The sequence below is a fragment of the Carcharodon carcharias genome, chromosome 15 (genome assembly GCF_017639515.1).
Source record: "Carcharodon carcharias isolate sCarCar2 chromosome 15, sCarCar2.pri, whole genome shotgun sequence".
Taxonomy (NCBI): domain Eukaryota; kingdom Metazoa; phylum Chordata; class Chondrichthyes; order Lamniformes; family Lamnidae; genus Carcharodon; species Carcharodon carcharias.
In genome coordinates, this window is record NC_054481.1 from 111,161,601 (window position 1) to 111,173,636 (window position 12,036).

The following is a 12,036-nucleotide window of genomic DNA, read 5'->3' on the forward strand; positions in this document are numbered from 1 at the left end:
AGTCTGGAATTGGATACAAGAGATTGGCGATGGTTACAGTCCCAGCATTGAGGCTGGGATGTGTCAATCCTGGGCTCTGGGCAGGAGGCGGGTGTGTGGGGGGTGAGCTGAGCTGAGCTTCACCTCACTTATAGGGCTGTAAGAGCCTGTCGCCACCCGGTTGGTTTCAGTCTGTACTGTTTGATTTTGAAGTAAAATGTCTAGTAACATTTCCAAACGGGGAACTGGAATCCCACATGCTTTGTGTGCGTGTGTATATATATATATATATATGTGTGTGTGTAAAAAGGGTGATGTGTTTCTCACGGTGCAGAGACGTCTATTAATTATGAATATTTCTCACGAATTTTCATCAGTAGCAAAGCGAATCTCAGAACTCGTGCCCCAATTCCTGCCCTGCTTCCCCCGCTCTGCCATTACGAATTTAACCTTAACCAGCAGGGTCTGTTTGTTGCTCTATTTTGGAAAGTCGGATTGTCCTAGAATCGTATTCAAGTCCCACCCCGAGGACTTAAGCACACAGTCAAAACTGACATTCCAGAACCGGGCTGAGGGTGTGTTGCATTTTCGGAGGTGCCCTCTTTAGGATTAGACAAACCGAGACTCTGCTAGTCCTCTCAGGTGGACGTTATAGGTCCAGTGACACTATATTAAGAAATATTGGGGCATTCTTCTGAGTGTCCTGTCCAACATTTATCCCCTAAAAGTCCCTTTTCCCTGTTGCTCCGTCTAGGACACAAGGAGTGGGTAAGCTGACTGACTTCCGCATTTGCCTGAGTTACAACATGGGCTGTGAAATGTTTTGTCCCGAGGTCGTGCCAGATGCTACATGAATGCAACTTATTTCTTCTATTTGCAGATTCATTTTATCGCCACTAGATAACAATTTTTCCACTCAACGTTGTGTACAACCTCCAGGCATCCGAAGAAGGGTCCTTAACTCTGTCTCTCTTCCCACAGATGCTGCCAGACGTGCTGAGTATTCCCAGCATTTCATGTTTCTATTTCAGATTTCTAGCTTCCGCGGTAGTTTGCTTTTGTATAAATATGTTATATAGATCACTTGCTCACACAAATTATATCTTCCATGAAGTAGGAGTTTAATTTATATTTTCACATTCTTTCCTGTCCTGACTGCACTCGCTCCTCGCTGAGGTCCAATTCCAAAACAAATTAGCACCTCAGTTAAACTAACAGGTAAAGAAAGCTCATTCAAATGCAGAGAACAAGCATTTTTGCATTTAATGTCACTGCATAAATTCAAGGCCAATGTGACATATACTGGGTGTGCTATTTGCTAGCAATGTAATATGGGCATCAACATTATTGATACTTCAGTGTGAATGGCAGCATGTTAACTGTACAGAGGACCCTGGGCAGGATGTGGCTTGGAACACCTGCGTGCAGAGAGTTTGAATACTATACCCCACATTGTTTATCAACTTCTCCCTTGTGAACATCATCTCTTGGGCAGAATTTTCAGGTCGGCGGGCACGATTGGTGGGGTCCGGGGTCGGCTGGGAAACAGGCCACCGCCCACCATCGCAACTTGACGCTGGCAGGCCAATTAAGGTCCGTCCAGCGTGAAACGTGTCTTCTCAATGGTCGGAAAGGGGCAGGTGGGGGGCTGTTGGCTGTTGGGTCCAATGGGGACCCAGTGGCTGTTTTAAAAATGGCAGAGGCAGCTCCTTGAAGGCTGCTACGGAAGAACATATCTTCTGCGTTTTCAACAGTAAAGTTATGGAATCAAGTGCAGCTGGAGGCCAGGTGGAAGGGCAGGTCGGGTGGGTACTTGGTCCCCCGCTTTTCAAATGAGTGACTCGCAGTCCTCCTGGGGGAGGTGGCTGCCAGGAGGGACACCCTTGTTCTCAGAGATGGATGCAGGAACCCACTGCACCTAACAAAAAGAGGGGTGGCAGCGTAGGCCAGCAGCTAAGACGTTGTGCAGCACACAAGAGTGCAGTGCTGCAAAAGGTTTAATGACCTGTTGTGCTCGGGAAGGGTGAATACTGTGTTGGCATGGATCAGTGTGTTCCCCCGTGAAGCTCAGGGGTGTTAGAGTCTGAGAGCCAAGTGTCAATGATGCCGGAGCTGGCCAGGGGGGTGAGCCCTGGCTGCCTGGACTGAGTGCCTTGCAGCTCGAGGGCCACAACCTGGATGTCCTCTGCAAGGTGTTCCTCAGGTAGGATAGCCAGGCTATAATGGCGCTGCAGGTAGAGAGTGGACTAATCCATGCTCCTCTGTCCTTTCAGGGGAAGATGACCCATTACAACATTGAAAGGTCACGAACAGTTGGAGGCCCCCAAACCTCCTAATCCTATCTGGATTCGAGTAGGAAGCCTTGGAGTTGGAGAGGCATCATGCACCTCAATCAACCAGCCGCGGGGAGGCTGGGGTGTCAGATGAAGGTAAGAATGCAGTTCAGAGGTGAGAGTTTTGGATGGTGCAAATATTCTTGTGTAGTCTCATCATTGATGGGAGCCTCAAAACTGGATTCCCCATTGATCACTGAAAGACGATGGCACCATGCTCAGTCAAAGGCAGATGATGAGCCTCTGGGGTCCTCCAATAGGCTGCAGATGCTGGATGTCCAGCAGAAGGATCTGACAGAGATCCATGAGGGCATGTGTGCCATGGTCTCTGTTGTGGAGAAGTATATGCGGAGCACGAGCACTCTGTTGACCCTCAAGGCCGAGCTGACTGCCTCCTCCATTAAGAGAGTGGCAACTCTCATGGAGAGGCAGCTCTAGTAACAGAATCAGGGGTTCCTGGGGTTGCACTCGGACGTGCAAGCCCTCACACAGGCAATGACCTGAGGTGGTCAATGCCAATGTGGGTGATAGATGATGCACCCAGTATCCCAGCTAGGTGCCCATCCATCAATGGTGAGCAAGGAGGTTCAGAGTGGCCTACATTGATGTGCGAGCTGTTTGTCGTCTTTCTGCGGGCTCCTCTCAGGGTGCCCTGGATGACGGCAGCAGCTCCTCCGTCCCTCTGCCAGTGACTGTGGCATCTGATGAGGCTGCAATGACTGAGAAGATGCCAGCCCTGGCACTGGCTGCTCCACTGGCCAGAGGATGACAGCTGCCAAGGTCATCAAGGCCAACAAGACACCAGAGTCAGCAGGCTGGCTCCAATGCTGCTGCCAGTGAAGGGTGGGCGGAGGGGGAGGGTGGACCACCAACGCGTTGCACTCGCAAACATAAGTTTAAGGCACCATGAGCACAAGAGGGACAGGTCACGGGTGAGTTTCTGTTCATTTGTGTTTGGTTTATATGTCTGCTGGTGTGGACATCAAAAGCAGTAATGGTAATGGCATTATGCTTTCAATGTGACAATAACATTAAATTTGCTTGGGTTCTGGTAGCCTGAGTATGCTTCACCCTTTTTTCTTTCTGGTGCAGGACATGCCTGTATGTAATGCTGGAGGTGAGTGGCTGGATACTTTATTGTACAGCAGTGAATGGACTTTGGATGCAAATGAAAGGGTCATTTCAGACACCCAGGATGAAGGTGGCAGCCCTGGCTCGAGGTCTTTGGCAAAGAAGCAGATCTTTGGCAGCCTAGCTGAAGTGGCGTTGGATCAGCGTATCCCTGGTGTCCAATGGCACCCTGGATGTAGGAGAATCCAGCAATCACTGCAAAGCCTCTGGCTCGCTCAGCCTGGCTGGCCTTGTCCATACAGTAAAGAATTAAGGTCAGTACCGGCCTGAACAGACATGCTGTCACCAGCTTCATGTAACTGTGGACAGCTGTTTGGGAGACTCCACACAGATTCCCCCACTGATCCCTGGAAAGAGCCGGAGGCATGGAAGTTGATGGCCACTGTGACCTTCAGAGCCACTGGCATAGGGTTTCCACCCACACAGTTGGAGGTGATCTCAGACCCGATCATCTGACAAATGGAGGTCACAGTCTCCCTGGACAGGCGGACTCTCCCTCAATATTACACTTTGGACATATTGAGGTAGCTGCATCGCTGCCTGTAAACCCTGGCGCCTTCTGTGACCCCTTCTACCTTGGACTACCTGCTGGCCCTGCGCCCCTTGTGCCTGCACCTCTCTTCTCACAGGTCCCTCCCCAGGAAGCTGCAGTGGGACGCCTGGCCTCCTCTTCCTTCTGTCCCTCTCTTCCTCCTCAGAGGAGGTGCCACCAGCGGAGATCACAATCCCCATTACCAGGGTAACGGAAGGCTGTCTGATACCTGGAAGGGTCCACAAGGTCTGAATCCTCCAGGGGCTTTGGGGACACCAATATCCCGAAATGAAGCCTGGAAATGCTAAGAATGAAGCCCCAAATAGGGGTGAAGCTGCCAAGTACCAAAAAGCAACCAGCTGCGAACTATCTCCAAAACTCTTCACTACTCATACTGGTAATGCTGTGACCCTTTGTATCCTGCCCTTGGATGAGGTTTAGCAAATTGTTGGCTGCCTGCCTGCCCATTTTGCCTGTGCAATGAGCGTGAAATCGCACGGGCTACATAAAATCTACCTTAATTGCCTTTTTAATGGCCTTAACTGGCCTCATGGTTAATGGCGGGCATGGCTCTGACTCCTGCGCATGCCTGCTGACTGAAATATTGCGTGAGTGCAGGATGGCGTTGGGACGCACGCCTGATGTCATCACACGCTATTTTACCTCGAGTGGGTCAGGACCGTGCCCACCCAATCAGCAAAAAGCTCTGCCCCATAATCCAGTACTGGAATGATTCGACAAATGGAAATGCCACACAAGTGTAGTAACAGGTGTTCACCTGTCATTAGGATCTATAGGCAGCAATTTGCATTTATGTAGTGCCTTTAACATAGGAAAACACCCCAAGGCAGTTTGCAGGAACATATTAGTCAAAAGTTGACACTGAGCCATGTAAGGAGACATTAAGGACAGATGACCAAATACTTGGTCAAAAAAGTAGGTTTTTGAGATCATCCTAAAGGAGGAGATGGAGGTAAAGAGGTGGAGAGATTTAGAGAGGACATCCCAGAGTTTAGGGCCTGGACAGCTGAAAGCATGGCAGCCAATGTTGGGCATGGGGATTAACGGTATCTGTGGTGCTTTTTGATGTGGTTTGGGGATTGGCAGATTCAGTATTCTCTGTTATAAGCTTCCTCTGTTGTTAAGTAGCATCCTCAGATGGTGGAATAAATTGGAAATAAAATAGAGGTATCAGTTAGGGTGACCATGAAACTATTGCATTGTTGCATAAACTCAACTGGTTCACAAATGTTCTTTAGAGAACGAAACCTGTGCTCCTTACCTGGTCTGGCCAATATGTGACCCCAGTCCTACACCAACCTGGTTGATTCTCATGAACCTGTAAAAGCTCAATCTGCCCTTCATTCCATATGGATGGAGAGGAGAGAGCCATTAGAACCATCTCTGCCATGTTGTTAGCCATGGATCCCCTTTTTAATCCCAATTCCCCACCTTTTTTCCATTTTATTGGACACCATTGCTTCTCAGGTAAGTATCTCTCTCCAAGCATCTCAATGGTTTTATTCTGGTCGCATCTTGGGCATATTGAAGTAACTCTTTGTGTGGCTGGGTTCTTCCCTGGATAATAAGGAGGAGTAGGAATCATGTTGATTCTTGACCTCCCTTGATCCATGACAATGAGGCCAAATTCTGCTTCTGTATTAGTTGTGTTGGCATCACAGACTAATATCTGTATTCCGCCAACATTTAGATGGGCAGCACGAGCTAAACCAAGTATAACCTGCTGAGGTGGCAATCCTCATAATGAAAGCTTTGAAATGGCAATAATCTAAAAATGGGTCTTGAAGATTTCCAGTGATAGAACTGTGACTATTTCCTTTGGCAGATTGTTCCCGCTGTGGGAAGAAAATTGTTGATGCACCATCTTGGAAACAACTGGTCTTTGTAGTTTGTGTGGATGACTACCTCGTGTTTTGCTGTTGCCGGAGGATACTAGATACTTGTTTCTGTCAATTCCCCGCAGTCCATTCCACATTTTATAGAAGATGGTCAGTCTATTTTTCACCCTCTTTTGCTGTAGTGATTTCCATTCCAAATCTTTAATTAAGGATATAACACTGGTGCATTTCCCTTCCTCATTTGTGCAGAATTATGCAGCACAGCTTTGGATCACTTCAATCTTGTTTATATCTCACCATGTAAGGATCCCACACACAATTTGCATGCTCCAGGACTGGACAAACAATTGTGTGGAAGCTATAACTCTGATATTTTTGTTGTAATGCTAAAGATTTCTCTTCAGAAATTGTTACCTTTCATCATTTAACCCTTACATTCCTAAATCTAAGAGTGTCGGGACAATGTATTCCCACTTTACTGATCCACTGATAACGGCATAATAGAATCATTACTAAAAGCGAGAAAACTGAGGCCGTCACAATGTGTTTGTGAAAGAAGAAACAAATACAATTATATAAACAAATATTTTATTTATATGTAAACAGTGCAACTGAGAACTTAATAATATTTAATTTATAACAAATATAAGGTAATTGAGATAACAAAAGGGTTCAATATTAAATAGATTCTACTTCACCAAAATTTACATAATTTAAGTACATATATTCTGCTCCAACAATTGTAAAGCTGAAATGTATCTAATCCTAAATAGACAATTGATGTACTTTCCCTCAAGCATTCTACAAAACTGATTCTAAAAAAATATGAAAATTAAATAGACTTTAAAGATATTGCTGTAAAATCAAGGGTTCGAATCTCACTGCTATTTATATAGTCAGTTTTCTCCCCTTCTCTACTGAAGGAGCTGCCTGTTATTAGAATATAGTTCCCCAAGTATCCTTTGGTATCTCACCTAAGGGGTAATATTTTGTATATGCATTGAAGCCAAATTGTTCCCTTTTCTTTTTCTGTTCTATATTCTGAAGCAAACTGGATGAGGCTACTGCTTTCCCACATGACCAGTGTCCACATGCAATTTGACTATTGGAAGCATCACATTGGAACCTGATTGTGCCCTTGCTTGCAGAGGTACAATCCTAGAGTGAAAAACCTGGCTGATTTCTATCTTGCCAGGAACATGGTAGCTGACTGCTTTGTGGCAACCGTTGCTCAGTTGAAATCAGGTAAAGGAGTACAGGCTGTGGATAGAATCCAGGGTGTCCTGACATGACTCAGTACTGCACTGGGTTGTGCTCTTATCCATTTAGCCATCAACGAGCTACATTCCTGTTTTGGGATATTTTTGAATAAATTATTTTGCATTATGTTGGACACCAAAGTACCTATTATTCCTACAATATCCTCTTATACTTTGTTTAAAGGTCATTCTACTGGCCCTGGTCACATCGCTGATGATGTAGCTTTGCAGTAACTAAGCTGTTTCTCTTGGAGTGGTCTATCATCTTCACCACTCTAATTCTTATTATGTATAGAGATTTCAGGGATTTCAAGTAGTCTCTGTTCCCCTTCTATCGGCTCCCAAAGGTTGCCCATACACTGAACCTCTGCTCAAACACTCCCATTTGCCTAAGTATTTATAGGTGCTTTAAGAAAAGCTAGCATGCTATTTTGTAGAAATCAAAACTGAGAGACCGTTGTAACTTTCAAAAACGAGGGCCCTTGTATGAATCATATCAAATAATTACTGAACCTTCTGTAACTATAGAGACCTGAAATATTATATTGAAAAAATGAAATTGTAGCAAGTTGCTGAGCTTTCTTATTTCATAAGTAATGCTCTTGGAACATTCAGAAACACTTTTGAACATTTTGATGTTTTCTAGATGTTTAAATTCCCTGGAACTAAAACATGTCCTAAAACCAGCTGTGTCAATGGTCATTGTCCATCTGGTGAGGGCGTAACCAGTTCTGGACGTTTGGCTCGTACCTGGCAGGGAGGAAACACATCATCGCATGATTGATTTCAATACTAATCCAACTTAAGTTCTCACCAATGTCCTGACCAATATTTAATCCTAAACTATCATCAGTAATAAAGAATATCGGGTCTTTGGCCTGTTGCACGCACAATTCAATTTACCTTAGCATCGGTGTCCACGTTGTTTAAGTTTGGTCTCCAAACACCAGACCCCAAATCATCTTCAAATGCAAGGTGCTCATCTAGGTTGTAATTCCCTCGTCTCTTTCCCAGAGACTTCCCAGCATTTAGTGTCGGAGTCACTGTGGTCATATCTGGAGAATGTGCAAATGGGGTGAAAGCATTGGACACATTAATGGCTTGACCACAATTTACATAAATGACAAGATAAGTCCAGTGAAGGGGAGTTTTGCTTCTAACAAAACTGAATACTGATATAAAAAAATCAGTTGGTGAAATATGCATTGGCTTGTGCTATAATTAGCTAAGACCCCAAACTCCGTTTATTATAACGGAGGTGATGACCCATTGTAGACCACCTTCTCCTTGTTTGCCAGCAGCACTGGTGACATAAAGGTCTGAGGAGCACCTCCATACATTTCATTGAGACTCATCCATTGCATGGGGGCCACAACTGCTGACTAATCTTGGAGGTAATTCAAAGTTGTACAACCGTAGAAAATGCTTGCTGCTATGAGCTGCATGTGGAGTTTATCCAAGTACTATAGCTAACCTGAGCTGCTCCAGGTTAGAGCTCCTCATTCATATACTACAGCCATAACTAGCTACGTCAACATACAGATGCTTGCACAAGATATATTTGCAAAAAGTATTCTGATGGCACAGTTAGTACCTGTACCACCCACTGAGGCACCGAGCCACTGTGAGGGACTAAGACCTCACCCTGTATTTTTTTTATATAAGACATTTAGAGATATGTTCATTGCTATCTTTAAAAATTTCAAACTGGTAAAAGATCCAAAATGAATGTCTGTGACCCCGAACAAAAGAAGCTACCTGGCTGTATCATAAAAACTCGTACCTCGTTATCCCTGAAGAGCTACTAATGACCCCCCACCCCCACCCTGGGCTGCACAGACCAAATTCAAAGAGAGCTATACAAAGGCCACCTGCACTTCATAACCCAGGTTGGCCAACAGGAGTCTGCCCAACTGCCAAGACAAAGGGCCCCACAATCTTCGTTTCAATTCTTAATGGTTGAGACATTCAGCAATCTTAGGGACCCAGAAGAAGGATTCACATCCCTTGTCAAAGAAAGTTTGGAGATGTGGAAGACATGTGACATGGATCTCTGGCTTGCGGAACCAGTAATATTGCCTTGCTGGAAAGCAATATAGAACTGGAACGTCTCAGTCTGCATTTTTGCCATCTAACTAGCAGCCTCACAGGCAAGGGGCTCTGGCCCAGGTTGGACACCTGGCCCCATCTACACTGCTGTTGGAAATTTTGTACCAGCGTCTACAAGACTGGTTCATTTCTGCATGCCTATCTCATCATGTGAAGTCAACACCATGGGAAAAGTGAATTATCCAGCATCAGCTTTCAGCTCACCAACCTCCGTAAAGGAATACCTCATTGGACTTTGACTCTGGACTCTGGAACCCACATGAAACAATATTTCTGTTCTTTGTGATCTCTGCACTGTAAATTTCTCTTTCCTCTATCCCTCTTTTATGATATGAATGCAAAGACGGCAACATTGTGACCCTTGTCCTGTATTTTGAGTGTGTGCAAATAAACTAACCCTTTGAGTTCATCCTATCTTAAGTTTGCTGTGGGGTTTTTGATGGAAAATTGGATCACACAAAAGCTGAGGGATTGGGAAATACACCACTGCTTATAAAGGGGGAAACAAATCAAAAACAACTTTCTGTTTACAGACAGGTGGTGAGAGGAGAAATTAGTGCTGTTTAAATTAACCCCCCCCCCACCCCCTCTGTCTGTAATACCACATAGAACACAAAGGTCTCAGGCACTACCTACTTGGTACTGATTTTGATCAATCACAATCAGGCTGGCAGGAGAGGGCTTTCTACATCTCAAGCCTGTGACACCTCAAAAACTGAAAAGCCTCCTTACACACACTGTCCAGGCATCATGTGAAGTCAACACCACGGGAAAAGTGAATTATCCAGCATCGGTTTTCAGCTCACCAACCTCCGTGAAGGAATACCTCATTGGACTTTGACTTCCACTGGAGAAACAGTTACTTGGATAAAGCAGCAGAGGACAAATAGTAATTACAAAACTTTAGAGGGCAGAGGAAAAGAAATTGGTGGATATTAAAACACTTACATATAATGTTGCACACCATCAAACCACCTGGATGAAAGGAAAAGCATTGAACTATTTTCTACATGTTAAATTGAGACATGTAGACACTTACCTGTTTGTTGGAATCTGAAATATTCTTCACCTATTGAATGCCACTTGAGCGAGCTACGATGGTCAAAGCGCCTGAGGAGAAGAAGGACAGCTTTTTAAATTAGCTTTTCATTCATTCTCAGGATGTGGGTGTTGTTGGCACAGCTGGTGTTTATTGTTCACACCTAGTTAGCCTTGAAAGGTGACAGTGAGCAGCTTTCTCCTTGAAGTGCTACGATCAGTGTGGTGAAAGGCTACCACAGTGCTGTTAGGTTGGGAATTCCAGGATTTTGACCCAACAATGATCAAGTAACAGCGATGTATTTCCAAGTCAGGATGGTGTGTGATTTGGAAGGGAGCTTGGAGGTGGTGATGTTCCCATGTGCCTGTGGCCCTTGTCCTTCTATGTGGAGGAGGTAATGGATTTGGGAAGTGCTGCAAAAGAATTTATACCATAGCACATTCTGCAGATAGTACACACTGCAGACACTGTGGGCTGGTGGTGGACGGAGTGAATGTGGATGAGGTGCCAATCAAACAGCCTGCTTTGTCCTAGATGGTGTCAAACCTTCTTGAGTGTTGTTGGAGCTGCACTCATCCAGGCAAGTGGAGAGTATTCCATCTCACTCCTGGGGAATTGATGACAACCTGAAGTGGTCTCCCTGTATGTGCTGATTTATCAACAACTCTGCAGCTAATATCATCAACAACCAAACACCTGAAAGTGGCACCCTGGTCTGAAAGCATCAAACATGTTAACTAATGATCTCTTTCAAGATGAACCACCAAGATAATTGGTCCAGATTCTGCATTTATCAACTCAACACTGAAGGTCTCTCCAGAGCTAAGCACAAAACCTTGTTAAGGGAACTTAGAATGCAAGAGCTCAGTATTTTTACCCTCCAAAAAAACAACTGCTTGAAGCTATCCCACACTAGATGTGGATCCATGGAATCCAAAAGATATTGTGCCAATAGTAATGCAAATATGGTTTAGTTGCATATATCCAGGCCAACCTAATCACCAAAGAAATATGAAGATATCCTGCTGGCTGACACCTCACACTTCTCTGTAACAGTCAGAGTGCTCATAACCACCATGGTCAACAATCACCCTGCCAGCCCTCAACAATCCAGCCATCTACATTAACAATTTCAACAGCCACTACTATATGTGGGGCTATCAAGGAGCAGAATGAGTGGATAAACAACTAGAAGACTGAGGCGAGTCAGCTAACCAAGTCTGTTAGACCTGGGTGTAAATCCAGTTTAGGGTGATAGGATGAAAATCTTGTGTCTCCTGGCTGTAAAGATCCCAAGTGCAATAAGTTGGGAAGTAGGGTGTATTTGATGGGACTATGTAGAGGGAACTTTATTCTGTATCTAATCTGTGCTGTACCTGCCCTGGGAGATGCAACAGTGTAGAAGGAGCGTTACTGTGTTACAACTGAGAAGGGAGTGCTTAATGGATGCTTGAATGGAACCTTTTCCACTCCCCAACATTGATATTCTTCATCAAAATGAACATAAAATGCAGCACTAAAAAGCACAAGGTTGATACATACCAGGATCTCTTTCTCCTACAGTAGAATATAATAGCAATGATGATGACGATTAGGAAGAGCAGACCAGATGCTAATACACCAAAGAGCACACCATAGAATCTCGAGTTCCTTGAGAATGTTTCACAGTATTTCCCTGTATATTGGTAAAATTTATGTGGATAACACCTGCCAGAAGAATTCAGAATGAAAATGGATGAAGTCAGTTGTAGATATGGTTATCCAATGGATATAAGATCATCCCAATAACCAGTCT